Below are 14,575 nucleotides of genomic sequence, written 5' to 3' on the forward strand. Positions count from 1 at the left end.
ACTGGGAGACAGGAGGGTGCTCCTGTCCTCACCCCCAGTGTGGAACTCCCCACCCTGAGGGAGGTGCTGGGCATTCCTGCCTGAACTGGAGGATAGATAATCTTGGGGTCTTGGGACTTTTTTAACCACTCGTGGGATCCAGAGAAGGGCTGTGACCACCTCTCTCAACCAGACTGAGACCACCACTCTTGCCCAGACTGCACCAGCACTCTCACCAACAGGTTTTTTCCCTCTCCTTTTCCTTTGGACTCAGGGGGGCCAACAAACACCACCCTGTTCCTGCCCCAGGGTGCTGGGTTATACATTTGGGTTTTGTGGGTTAAAACCAACTGTTTGTCTGTATAATTGTATTTACTGTATTATTTTATTAAATTGTTATTCTGACTTACAATCTCTCCTTTGAGTTGAGTTCATTTCCCCTGCTGGTTTACCTTTAAACCAGCACAACAACCCAGGACCAAGTCCATGTGGTCATTAGTTCCCAGCTCCCAGGATTTCCCCTAATTCCCAGCCACCTTCCCATACAGCTGCCAGGTTCTCCAGGGGCAAAAAGAAGAAGAGCTGGCCAATTTAGCCAAAAACCTTGACTTTTTGGGGAAACCAGAGACTGGAGAAACCTCATCTTCCCAGGCTGGTTTTGCTCCTCAGGATTAGAGTTCTTTCATTTCCCCAAGCCAAGTCTAAGCAGGAGACAAACACAGCACATTCTGTTGTTTCATGGGAGCCCCCAAAATGTCACTGCCTCAAACTTTTGGGGGGCAATCACTGACTCCAATACAGTTTATCTGTACCCTGATATGGTTTCTCTGCACTTGAATTGTGTATATAGAAGATTCCAGATGAAAATTCCACATCATTTATGGCATGTTTGGGAGGCACAACACACTGTGCATTATGGCTATCAGCAAAGTCTGTATATATATATACACATACATATATATATATACCTGTGTATTAAAAAAGTGTGTTTTAACCTGCTTTATAGGAAAAGCATCACTCCAAGGGTTTACAGTTCTCTGGATTCTATTTTAGAACTGCAGATACAGGGAAAAAATTCTGAAAGCTTGTGGAAACTTGGTCCTAAATGACTTTATCATCAGTTCAAAGCACAGGGATGGGCTGTCAATGACCTTTTTAGTCAGAATTCTTCAAGAAAATACTATTTAATGAATTAATATTAACACCACAGAGACTAACAGACTGTGCAGAGCTTTGGGAATAGAGCAGTGCTTTATTCTAGATTTAAATTTAGCAATTGCCAGTGCAGTCATGGAAGACTGTAATTTAACTTTCTAACACCATCTGTATAAGAGGTGCTTTTATAACCAAGGCCTGATAAAGAGATAAGCCTGAGAAACAACAGCAACACACACACAGCCCTAATTTTATGTCTGGAGGAAAGGAGAACACTCAAGTTAATGACACAGATAAGTAAACACAGAACTGTTTGCAGAATCGAAACCAATATTAGAACTGCTTTGCATAATGGAGGGAGACTTGGCTCAGTCTCCTCTTTACAGAGCTGAAGAACACAGGGACAAGGCACAATTGGATTAAGCCAGGAAATAAAAAGCCTGAGCCTCAGTCCAACAGTGCAAAGTAAAAACCTTCTCGCTTCTTCACAGGTCTGTCTGATCAATAAGACTACACAGCACATGAAACAACCCCCAAAATAACCCACCACCCCCTCCCAGTTAGACCAGCCCAGGAGCCAGGAAAGCCTGAAGGACACTCAAGTCTAATGGTGCCTGAGAAACAGCAGAAACTCCATCTCTTCAGGAAGTCTAAACCTGTTACTGCAACTGTAAAACAACCTTCTGCAGGCACTGGACAGGGCTGGGGTTTAACTGGTTGTTATTTTTCCAGGAAAAGGCAGCAGAGCACAAGCTCAGGAGGGCAGCCAGCAGGGCTGGGGTTACTCACATCTGCTCTGATCACCTGGTCAAAAAGATCACACAGACCTAAGAGCAACAACAGGACCTACCCTGGATTTCCAGTCTCTATGACAAGTATGAGCTGGTAGCCAAAGAAATAACCCAGGATCAGACCCAGCATCTACTCCCAGATCTGCATCCATTCAGAGGCAGAAAAAACCTGGATGTCCTATTTTTAATAACCAGGAGGGTCAACTGGGGCTTCAGACAGTCAGGAGTAAATTAAATCATCCTTCCTGGACCTTCCCCCCCATCCAAATACAAATGATTCCTGTAGGGATTCAGTTGTGTGCAGAGTGGAAACTTCATCAGAGGAAATCCATTCCAACACATTGATTTTCTTCCTGTGTGCTTTTCTTACAAAGTTTGAATGTAACCCATTGAAAGGTTGGGAATCACCATTTTTAATGAACACAGGGTGCATCAGTTAAGTTTGCACACAAACATTGCATTCTCTTTAGATCCAGGTACTACAGAAACCAGAGTAAATGGGTTTTTTCCTGGTTTGCCTACCAGTAAAGCCAGTATTGTCCATATCTGCAATTCAAGGACTTGGTCAATACCAGGCTGCACTGATTCAATCATTTAAATCCAGAAGAAATCAGATCCCTTACTTTGCTCTAAAGGAAGAGAGATTTATATTTACTTCTTTGCTCTTTTTTTTTTTCTTTGTTACTTTTTTAAGCTTTCAAAGCATTTTCTCAGTCTCTCCTTTCCAGAAGAAGCAACACAAAGTGATTTTCCCCTGATACCACACCTGGCTGTATTAACCACACCTGGGTGTCCCAGTGTGACAACAAACATGTGACACACATTAGTCCCAGGCTGGTAAGGCAATGCCCTTCCTGCCTCCTCCAGCCCAGTCAAAATAACAAAAAGCCTTAACACAGAAGATAACAACTGCACCAAGGATGGTTGATGCAGTCAAGTGCAAAGAATTGTTTGACCTGGACATCTAAATCAGGCTGTCACAGTGTGTGGGGCTGGAAATAGAGCTGGGGATTCGAGCAACTTCAGTTCATTGCTTTCAAGCATCTGTGACCTGAGTGTTTCAGGTCAGAAAAATGAAAGACAAAGTAGTTCAGCATCAGAAAAACAAGTTCAAGAGGGCAGGGAGACAATACAGCTCAGTCTTCACACCAAAGTGCTGTGTCTTTTGAGGCTGCTGTTTAAACTGGCAGAAGCAGCTTTAGTAAATTGTCATCATTTCAGAAGTCCTCTGTCATCCTTTCAGATGTCCTGCACGAAGCACAGGATCCCTAATGACCACAAGCCAGCTCAAATGAGCCCGTCAGAGCAACACCCAGGTGTTACAAACCTGCACATCCCCACCAGCTTTGCCAGGAGTTTGCATAAGAGCTCTAATTCAGCTTCCAACAAAAGCCAAACTTGAGCAAATGGGGAAAAAAAAATCACCCAGTAGTCACATTCCTTCCTCCCTTGATCACAACAGCACTGTGAGGCACTTCACTGTTACAGCTCTGCTTTTCTGACTTAATAAAGCCATTTTAGCCCCCTCAGGTATCTGTATTGCTACCCTGGTCTCATACCAGATCTGCACCCTCCTTCCCATAAAATATTAATGCATTCACGTTCCCAATACATATTTGTTGCAGGGAAGCATTAGCTTACGCTGCAGATGGAGAATGGAGGCAAAGAAAATATTTAAATAACGTCTCTGATACACAAAAATATTTGGCAAAGCTGAAAATTATTTGGAGACCACCAAACATTTCACTGGATTCCTGGAATAGAGATTGCTCTTCTCCCATAAAGCAAAAGAACAGAACAGAACAACAGTGCAGTTTGACTCAAACATAGCCACAGTTGTTCCTCACTGCCACAACAACTTATTCATCTTCCAAACTTGTGCAAAACACAGAGAAAGAAAACAATGTATTTGGATTACAAGAGGTAAACATTGCAAACCACACGCAGATAAACTACTCCTTCAGCAGCTTTCCTGCTCCAGGATAGAAGACAGGACAAATTTCCCCAAAGCCATGTCACTGCAGCAAGGATGAGATAAAATACCACACTCTAACACAAAATTACTCCTCTTCCTGTTCTTTTTTAGAAAGCTGTGCTAAAATCAGTCCCTCTCACACTCCTCAGAGCTTCCTCACCAATGTTTTCTGTCCCTATCCCTTCTCATCTCCTGTTTTCATATGTTGCTTCTTCAAGACTCGAATTTTTGTAGCTGTTTTCTGTACTTTCAGGGACTAGCCCAGGAAAAAGGGCTGATAGTCCAGCTCTTGGAATGCAGGGGTCGGAGCCATCCCAACGTTCCCCACTTGGCAGAGGAAGGCAGCAAATGGCCCCAGGCTTTGGCACTGCCCAGGGGAACTTCTGATCAAGGAAACACTCCCAGACCACATCAACACGAGGTGGTTTAAACTGATTTAACCACCACTGAAAGAAGATTAAACCAAACAGAATTACCCTGCTCTCCCCATGAATGGCATCACAAAACCACCTATTAGTTGGATGCACTGTAAGTTATTACCCTGTAGGGTTTTTCTTCCTGTTTGAGTCTGAGAGGTATAAAAGGGATTAAATCCCTTTCAATACACCAAGTTGCCAAATAACAGATTCCAGTGCTGGCCAAGAGGGGGAAAACCTTAATACTGACTCTGGGATGGAGCCAAAATGAGTGGTGCTGACAAATTAAACAAGAACCCTGCACTTTCAAAGGCACTCTCCCTGTAAAGCAAAAAAATTTATTCCCCAAATCTTCAGCAAGATAAAATAAATAAACAATAAATCAAATCAGATCAAAACAATAAATCTCAAATAAACAATCCGTGTTGCTTTCTGGTTCTACTCCCCAGGAATGATGTGATGGTTTAACCAGACAAATCTCCTGATGGAGTTGCAATAACAGTAAGACAGGAATTAAGGAGCCACGTTTTAATGGCAGCAGGTTTGGATGTTTCACACAGAGCCTGCCTGGGCTCCCCAGACATGTTACACACAACAAAAGGGCAGGTTGGGAAGGGGCACAGGCAGCAGATTTCATTGCAGGCGTCCTGTTGTGTTAGGGAGGAAAGCCTGGTTGTTAACATCTTATTTCCTACAGGGTAAGCTTAATTAAAATATAAAATGTCAAAAGCCAGGATGAAATATGATATCCCTGGGGGCACTTGCAGCGAACTAAGCGTAGCAGCAACTGAAGAGAGGGCTGCAACCCTCCATTTGAAGAAGATTAAAACTATTGAGTAGAAAGTGACTCTGCTGAGCTGCGGATTTGACTGCACTGCTCAGCTTTTCTCCTGCGCACACCACGGACAAGCCTCCTTCCCCCGTGCTTTAAATGCCATGTGAGTGGCTGACACGTGTCCCCAAAGCCTTTAGTGCGGTGCTTTTCTGCATGACAATTCAGCCTTTAATTTGGCTAAGCATTGTCGTTATTTAGGAGATGTGATAAACAAAGTCTCGAGTTTCTGTAAGTTTTTGAATAATAGTTTATTATGTGGTAAAAGCAAGCAGAAATGGGGACCAGCTTCCCAAATCTGCACCCCTACTACAGGGTACATTTAGTATTTATCTTAGCTACTTCATGCATATTAATTATATCATATACATATACATTCTACAGGATTTTGCTAAGTATTTAATATATGGGTTTTCTTACAGCTAAAGCTAAAAGGGTTATCTCTACAACCGGCCATAATTCATGCATTCTTGGACGAACAGGCGCCTAAAAAAACCCATATTTTATTTTTAGGATAGTAGGGAGGTTTAGGGCCTCTTGACCTTGTAAGAGTCTGTTTCATTTCTTTATGGGGGTGTAATTAAGTTTTATAATCCATTTGTTTTGTTTTCATGTAATCATCCATTTGTTTCACGAATCACAGTTATTTATATCACAGGAGAGAAAATATCCCTCATTGGTATTGATTAAAGGCACGGGAAAGGCAATGCCATTAAAAGAACTGCAGAGATCCATGGGATTGATGGAGTCCCATTAAAGGAAAACACTTTTCCACATTTTTTTTGCATGAAACCCTTTACTTGGTGAAATAAAGCAAGCAGGGGGAGGCTCCACTCTCTGTGGGAAACGGGCTCTCTCACCATCCTTGACAGCCCAATAGGATTGAGGGTTTGGACACTTCAAAAGAATATAAATATTTTTGCAACTTAAAAGTATTATAGAAGCTTAAAAATACAAGATTTATAAAACAATTAGCAAGATTATTACTTAACTTGATCTTTACTAAACTTGTATAAGTTACATAAACGTTAAATTATTAAATAAAGAGAAAAGCAATTCAATCACTTTTTAACACACAATATTAAATAACTATAACAAGATTTAACTTATGGATTATGTTGTAAAGAAAAGAGAAAACTGAAGAAAAGGTTTTGGTTCCATTTTGCTTTTGGTTATGCTGATTTTGATGTCGACGGGTTATGAAGAGATGGATTTTGTTCTGTTATTTCTTGTTCAATGTCCTCTGAGGAGCTCTGGTGAAGTTGGTTTAATCCTTCTGTTACTGGGAGGGCTGTCAGTTGTTTTGCTTCAGATTTTTTCCAGGCCCTTTGTTTTTTCCGTCGCTCTCTTCGCCGCTATGTTTCCAATTGAGCTGCCCTTACAACTGTTGTTAAATTGGATTCTGTGTGATGTGGTGTTAAAGTACCACCAAGGTGTCCATGGCCGCCACAATTTTGGGTTTTGTTTACTTCTGTTGCTAAGGGAAACAATGTCCAGTTGCCAAGGGCACCATCTTGGGTTCAAGAAGTCCCCTCCCCCCCAAAACCTCAGGGAGAAGAGGGAGAAAAACAACCAAGAAAACCGAACCGAGAGAGAGAGTTAAAGCAATATATATATATAAATATATTTACACTTAAGTTACAGTTATATACAATTGAAATATATATACAATTTCACAAGGGAAAGGGAAGGGGGAAGGGAAAAGGAACAAAACCAAAATAAAATATATATATATATCCCGATTAGTAGCCCAATATCTAGCACTAAAAGAGTTAGCAAAGAAATATCTCAGTACTCTCCTTGGGGCAACCAAGAGTCGCTCTGGAACGATCGCCAGCAACCTCCACCTCCCAAGGTCGACAAGGCCTTACCAGGCCTCGCTCCCCAACAGGACAGACTCAACAGCAGGGAACCTGCACCTCCAAGCCGCTGGAAGGAAAGAAAGCAAAGGCCTCCCCTCCTTTCTTCTTATAGTCTGGCTTACGTAAAAATCGTAGGGAATACTGGGTAAATCTGGGCCCTTCCTTGGTTACGAACTGGTCACCAAGGAAGGCCCAGACCAAACTACCACAGTTGCCGATTGAGCTGCCCTTACAATCTTGTTAAATTGGATTCTGTGTGATGTGGTGTTAAAGCACCAGTAAGGTGTCCATGGGCGCCGCCATTTTGGGGTTTGTTTACTCCCGTTGCTAAGGGAAACAATGTCCGGTTGCCAAGGGCACCATCTTGGGATTGACCTTGACAGTGACAGTCATTCTTGGATTCAAGGTTGGTGCCATTTTGCCCATCAAGGTTAGTGGAGCAGCCATTTTTGACTTCAAGGTCACTAAGGCAGTCACTTTTAAAGTAAGGACAGGGACTGTTTTGAATAGGAGCACACATGGCAATTGATTTCACCCGCTTTCCAGTTAGTTTTAACCCCGACGCCGAACGCGCGCATCGATCGCGAGTCCTCCTTTCTGTGTGGTCTTTTCAAGGATGTTAAAAATACTTTTCCAAGCTTCGATTGCCTTTGCTGCTCGCCTGTCTCCCCCAAAAGTAGCTCTCCCCAGCACAGCTCCTATTCTGGCCCATTCCAAATAATCTAAATACTCTGGGACAGCTTCATGTTCATAAACCCATTTTGTTAGCACCTTTAATGATTTTTTACTCACAGGGAGCCCACGTTCCTTTAGAAAGTCTTTCAGGCGCCTATAAAATTCAATCTCATTTTTTGCTAATCAGGTTCCCATCTTTTAGGTTTAGGATAGGTAGGGGATTTTAGGGTAAAATAACAAAAATCCTAAACCACATTTTCTCAAAAACTGGATCCCAATATCTCCCCCTTTTTTGTTTTATAGAAAAGCAAGTTTAAAGAAAACTTTCTTGAATTTGTCATGGAACAAGAATTGATTCTTAAAATACAAAAAAGTATATAAAAATATATATAAATAATTGCACTGGTTTTTTGTAACACAGAACATTAGTTATAGTTTTCTTAGTGAGTCTTTGGATCCCTCAATATGACAAAAGCAATCAATAAGGAAAGGAAATCATGTTATAATAAGTGTAAGTAAATAAAAGGGCAAATAAGCACAAGGGAGTAACACATTTTGTCTGAAATTAGATCTTTGAAGGATTATGTTTTGGTTATAGACAACAGAGATTTAAAGAAGCAGAATCTTTTATTTAATTTACTTTATCCTCACTTCTTTTTCCACTACAATCTTCTTATAACTTACTCTTTTTTTCTTAGAACTGCTGCTTGCCAATTGTATTCCTTCTTGTACCATCTTTCGACTTACTTAAACTTTCTTTTCTTAGTAAACCACTCTTAAAGCCTTCTATTTAATAACATTCTGTATTCATTATTCTTAGTAAACCACTCTGGGATCTTTCTATTATGTATTTTTTTCTTTATCACCTTCATATTTCACTTACAGATGTTTCTCCAAATTTTCTGCTTCAGATTTTGGCGTGTCCTCATTCTAATGAAAACTTTTTTCAAACTGATATTTTTAAAGATCAAGACAATCTATTTGGTAAAATAAAGTCCTTTCTCTCAGAAACACTGTGTGATGAATGCATGAGAAGACTGAAATACCCTAAAGTGTGGTACAAAGCCATCCCTGCGCCCTCCGGCGTGACAGAGAGAGACACTGCTACAAATATCAAGCTCTGAAGCCTTGGAGTTTTTAAGCTTGATGTTTGAAGCTTGGTCAAATCTCAAATTCTCAATTTTGAGAATTGCTGGTGTGTCTTTTAAGTCATTGGTACTTTTGAGCAAGGAAGGTGGTTTGAATTCAGCAAGGATCCTCCCAGAGCCCAGCTAAGGTAATGCCAAACCCTAATTCATGTTCACCTGCATTCCCATGATCCTCACAGAACCCAGCTAAGGTAATGCCAAACCCTAATTCATGTTCACCTGCATTCCCATGATCCTCACAGAACCCAGCTAAGGTAATGCCAAACCCTAATTCATGTTCACCTGCATTCCCAGGATCCTCACAGAACCCAGATAATGTTCACCTGCATTCCCAGGATCCTCACAGAACCCAGATAATGTTCACTTGCATTCCCAGGATCCTCCCAGAACCCAGCTAAGGCAATGCCAAACCTTAACTGATGTTCACCTGCATTCCCATTTCATTTGCTGGATGCTCACAGGGAAAAACTTGCCTTTCTTTGTGTGAGCTCCCTCAGCAAACACATGGGAAGGAAGCAGCAGAACCTCCCCAGAGAACTGCAGGTGTCTGCAAAGGATTGTGTTCCTCATTCTCATATTTAGGGGGGTTCTTTTGAAGTAGGAATGTGCCATTCCCAAGGGAGATGCAGAGGGATTGTGTGACACCTACTCTCTGATTGTTCAGACTACTGAATATTTGTTACATTCCATTGGGAAAAAAAGACCAGTTAATGCTGGGGAGTAATCCCAGCAAAGCCAATGGTGTTATTTTAATGGATTAATTTAACACATTGTTTCATCATTTCTGTGAGCAGAATTTTTGATCCTCCTTTTATTTTCTAGCACTGTAGACTGGAGGGATGCCATCAAATCAACCAAGGGACGTGGCTGCTGATGAGAGGATAATCAAACCCTCTGCAATGTCCTGTTTCTCCTTCCAAAACCCTCCAGGGAACTTGTAAGAGCCTCAAATGACACAGACAAATATTGAGATGTGGAGTGTGGCACTCACTGAACTATTTAGCAGAGACTCTTTCACTGATACCCTGTGACATAATTGTAGTTTCCAAACAATATATCGTTAACGTCTGAATATGTAACACAGATGAGGAGTGAAATACTGCTTTAATCTGCATAATGACACCCACCAGGGCGATGTTCAAACGTTCCTGCAGCCCAAACCCAGACAGAGAAATGCTGTCAGAATGGCTGTGATTTGGAGAGAAGCAGGCAAAGGACAGACTCACCAACCCCTATTGTATCCATCTGAATTTAAAATACAGAATTTAAACACATAGCATGCAGTCATGCTGATGTGATTTTAAGGGGGGCTTCCCAAGCATGTTTATTTTCCGATTTTGTAAGGTTAAAATCAAAGAAAAGGGCCTTCACCCAGAGTGGGTTCACTTGGGCCAGTGGCACCCTAATGTGTTCCTTGGTTGCCATGACACAACAGACCAGTTAACACCTGAATTCTCATCGCTGCCAACCTGAATTGAATTCAAATTTGTAATATCCTCCCAGCAATCCACTGTAGAGAATAACTGACATTGCTTAACACTAACAGGAAAAGAAAAAATCCAAATTACTGTTTAGTACTGTCTAATTCCATGGGGAAAATGCATAAAGATGGATACATCTGACATCCATTTTATTAATCAGACTATTTTTAGTAGATAAACCAGTTAAGAAAACAGCAGGAGTTTAATAAAGTATACATTAGTAGCACAATTATGGAGTAGTTGCAGCAGACTGTTCCCTCTGATAGTGAGCAGTAGGACACATTGTTCAGCTGGAACAATCTTGCAATGCAGTATTTAAGTGAATAATAAATTTCATGGGGAGTTAGCCTGTAGGCTAATTTCTGCAAAGCAGTTCTTGAAAAAGTCAGGGAATATCTGATATATTCCCATTTTCCATCCACCCTTTCAGTATCACATTTACCAGTGAAGGATCTTAAAATCATAAAGGGTTTCATAATATTCCCCCTGTATAAGGAATCATTAATATACATACTTTGCAGACAGAGATACAGTCCAGATTTTATGACTTAGTCAAGTGAAGGCAGAGTCAGGATCTGAGCCTGTATGTCCAGAGCTCCTCTCATCTTGTATGAACAATTCCTGTTCTACACACTTAGGCTTAAATGCCCTAGATGATGCATCACAAGAGGATAAAAATACAAAAATACATCAAGCATTTTCTTCAGTTGAAAAGCAGACCATGACACATTCCTGTCTGAAAGTCCATTTCAGTATTAGACACCTTTCCACCTACTAAAGTACTCCCAGAGTCCTCAAGCCTGTCAAAATATCAAACATGTGACAGTGTAGATAATTTATAATTAAGACCCTCGTGGACACAAGATGCTTTCAACTCCCAAATGGCCAACCAGGCCCTGGCTGAAAGGTTTAATAAATCTGATGCTAATCCAGAAGCCCCTAAAGATAATGAATATCCTTTCATCAACATCAGCTGGTGCTGGATCAGTCCCTCTGAACTCAAATACCAACAGATGCACAAAATGTTTGTAAAGGATGGAACAAACAGGAGCCGCTCTGGCTGTGACCTCTCCCTTCACTCCCTTTTGTCTGTGCACTTTGGGAACTGCTCTCTGTAATTACTGAGCCTCAGAAAATATAAATTTTATAGAGCAACATGTTGGCTGCTGTGTTTTGTTCCCAAACAACTTCTCTGCGCTGTATTTCCCACTGGATATTTGCCCATGGCAGCAAAAAAGTGTCACACAGGACAGGACTTTGCATCTCTGTAGATGCCTTTTTTTTTGGTGTTTTGACAGTGTGGAGCTTCCTTCCATCTCCATCCATGTGATCAAGTGATAATAACAGCTTTCCACAACCCCCCTGCTGCCTCAAGAGTTACCTCAGCATCAGTGGCAGCTCTACTTCAATTCTTCCCTCCTGGTTTTTCAGTATTCACCAGTTTGTTGGACTTCCCATAAAGATTCAGGAGCTCTGTTTTCTGCTGCAGGACACAGCTCCAGTTGAAGGGCTGGCATAATAAAAGTGCTGGATCTGAAATCCAGTGGAAATTAAACATATTTGTATTTCCCATGGAAATATTGGGATCCTCAGGTGTCCATGTGCCCCTATCACGTGGCCAGCACAGCCAAGGACCCACAGAAGCACAAAGAGGGGGAAATTAATAAAATAAAGGAATCAAATAAATCCATACCTACCCAGATAGTGCCCAAATAAAGCTGTCAGCCTTTAGGTCTGTGATTGGAGAAGTGGAAGGTGCTCGTGCCTGTGGCAGGGGGTGTAGTGAGATGGGTTTTAGGGTTCCTTCCAGCCTAAACCATTCCATGGTTCTATGATTTCATCACAGGAAGGGCATTGACCTGCTGGAGAGAGTCCAGAGGAGGCACCCAGGTGATCAGAGGGATGGAGCAGCTCTGCTGGGAGGAAAGGCTGGAGAAGTGGGATTGTTCAGCCTGGAGAACAGAAGCTTTGGGGTGACCTAATTGTGGCCTTCCAGGACCTGAAGGGAACCTGCAGGAAAGATGGAGAGAGACTATTTCCAAGGGATGGAGGGACAGGACAAGGAGGAATGGCTTCCCACTGCCAGAGGGCAGGGTTAGTGGGATATTGGGAAGGAATTCTTCCCTGGGAGGGTGGGGAAGGGCTGGGATGGAATTCCCAGAGAAGCTGTGGCTGCCCCTGGATCCCTGGAAGTGTCCAAGGCCAGGTTGGAGCAACCTGGGCTGGTGGAAGGTGTCCCTGCCCATGGCAGGCAGAGGAACTGGATGATCCTTCACGTTGCTTCAAATCCAAACCATTCTGTGATTCTGGGAGGTGTTAACAGCCTAGAGACAGTTTGACAAAGCAGGTCAGGCTTTGGCCAGACAAATGCTTTTCACTTCTGCAACAAGCAGTGAAATTGAGGCTGAGCATGTTGGGCTGGTTAGGTTAATCAACACTCCTCAAACTCAGGCATTTTGAAGTTGAAAAAAAAGATTATCACAGACTACACTAAATTCACTATGTTAAAATAAGCTTAGAAAGGGAAAAGCCACGCTTGAGCATTATCTTACCTATCGTTTTCTTAATTACTTTGATTGTATACCACACTGGTGAAGTGGATGTGAATAAATACCACTGCCAACCCGCAGCTTTCTGTTCTGAGAGGCTCCTGTGTGTCTTTTGCTTTGTGTAGTTCCATTAATTTCAGCCAACTCGGACAAAGTTGCTACATGAGAGTTTACAGAGCTGTGGCCTGAACAAACACTGCTGCAGGAAGGAAATATTTGCCAGCACTGTCACACAGCACAGCACCATCAGCAGCTGGAGCTCAGAAAGAGCCACAGTGCTGCTGCAGGCAGAAGGGTGGCTGTGGCTGATGTTTCACAGAGACTGGCAGGACTGTCTGCCTCACCTGCCACTTCACCTGTGGGGCGGTTTCATCATCATCATGGCTGGGCTTTGCAAATGAAGATTTGGGGAGGGCTCTACCCACGTTTGTTACAAGCACATTGGTGGCTAATGAGGCCAACACGAGACAGACACGTCCAATTGCAAAAGGCACAGCAGAAAGACTCCTTAGGTGGGAAATTCTGCAGGACACGATTCTTTCTGCGTTGTCTTTTCTCCTCAAGGGTGATCCTGCTGCGTTCTCAAAGGCATCAGCAGCATTATAGATGGTGTGTCTCCACGCCTCCCGGTTGGAGGCCAGAGTAGACCAGTTATGGTGATCAATGTGGCCAAGGCTGAGATGTTGTTTCAGGCAGTCCTTGTATCTCCTCTTCGGGGCTCCTCTCATGCAGCAAGTTCCCCATAAATCAGGAACTTAGGGAGGGGGTGGTTGGTCCTTCATCCTGGAGCTGTGCCCTGCCCAGCACAGCTGTGTTCTCAGCACCATGGCCTCAATGCTTGTGACTGCTGCCTGTTCTAGAACAGATGGATTGGTCCCATAATCTGCCCAGTGGATGTTTAGGATTGTACGGAGGCAGCGTTGATGGAAGCGTTCCAGGAGTCACAGGTGGTGGCGGTGGATGACCCATGATTCAGATCCACATAAGAGAGTAGACAGCACTGTTATAGGTAAATAAACCAAATCAAAATTTAGCACCAAAATTTATTGTAAGATAAAGTGCAGATAAGCAAATCAGCGCGGTGGGTGGCCTGGAGAGACCCCTGCTCTCCACCGGCCCACAAGTGCAATCAAATAAACAGTTACTTTTATACTCTTTTCAACCCCCTCCCAGAGTCACTTGTTAGCTCTTGACTGGGCTTGAGTTCGCGGGCTTCGTTCTGGTTGGTTCTGTTGCAGGCCCATTTTGATTGCCAGGGACTTTCCATCAGTATCTTTAATTAACTCAGTGTCCTTGGAGTTGGGTATGAATTATGGTGTCCAGATGTTCTCCTTGGCTCTTCTTTATCATTTTCATCCTTGACCCTCTGATCCTCGTTCTCTCCTTCTTTTCTAATAAGTACACTTAAACAATATTTTTAGAAAAGCAGGATATGGTATACGTGCTCAGTAAAACAAGGTAGTTTAACTTTGCCAACTAGGTAGGGAACTGCCAGTTGCAGGACAGTCAACTTATAATAGTAACACAGCAATTAACTGTTCCGCAGCTTACAACTCCCTAGTCCCAACCAAGCATTAGCTATAATATACAGAAAATACAGTATATATTTTGACGAGTAAATTTTACCATTGCTTATTTATTACAGCACAATGGCTCTGTAAACACTGATCTTGGTGCTTTTCTTCAAGCGTTTATTTCGCCAAACTCTTTTA

The 14,575-nt window shown here is 42.5% G+C and overlaps 1 long non-coding RNA gene across 1 annotated transcript; it reads right to left on the reverse strand.

Moving 5' to 3' along the window:
* Positions 1 to 10,069: 10,069 nt before the first annotated feature.
* Positions 10,070 to 12,215, reverse strand: LOC113957591. Its single transcript, XR_003531227.1, has 3 exons — positions 12,174 to 12,215; positions 12,012 to 12,079; positions 10,070 to 11,847 (listed from the first exon to the last, which is right to left on the reverse strand). It is a non-coding gene; the product is annotated as an uncharacterized LOC113957591 (long non-coding RNA).
* Positions 12,216 to 14,575: the final 2,360 nt, after the last annotated feature.

This window comes from Corapipo altera, unplaced genomic scaffold (genome assembly GCF_003945725.1).
Source record: "Corapipo altera isolate COAL_440 unplaced genomic scaffold, ASM394572v1 171, whole genome shotgun sequence".
Lineage (NCBI taxonomy): Eukaryota > Metazoa > Chordata > Aves > Passeriformes > Pipridae > Corapipo > Corapipo altera.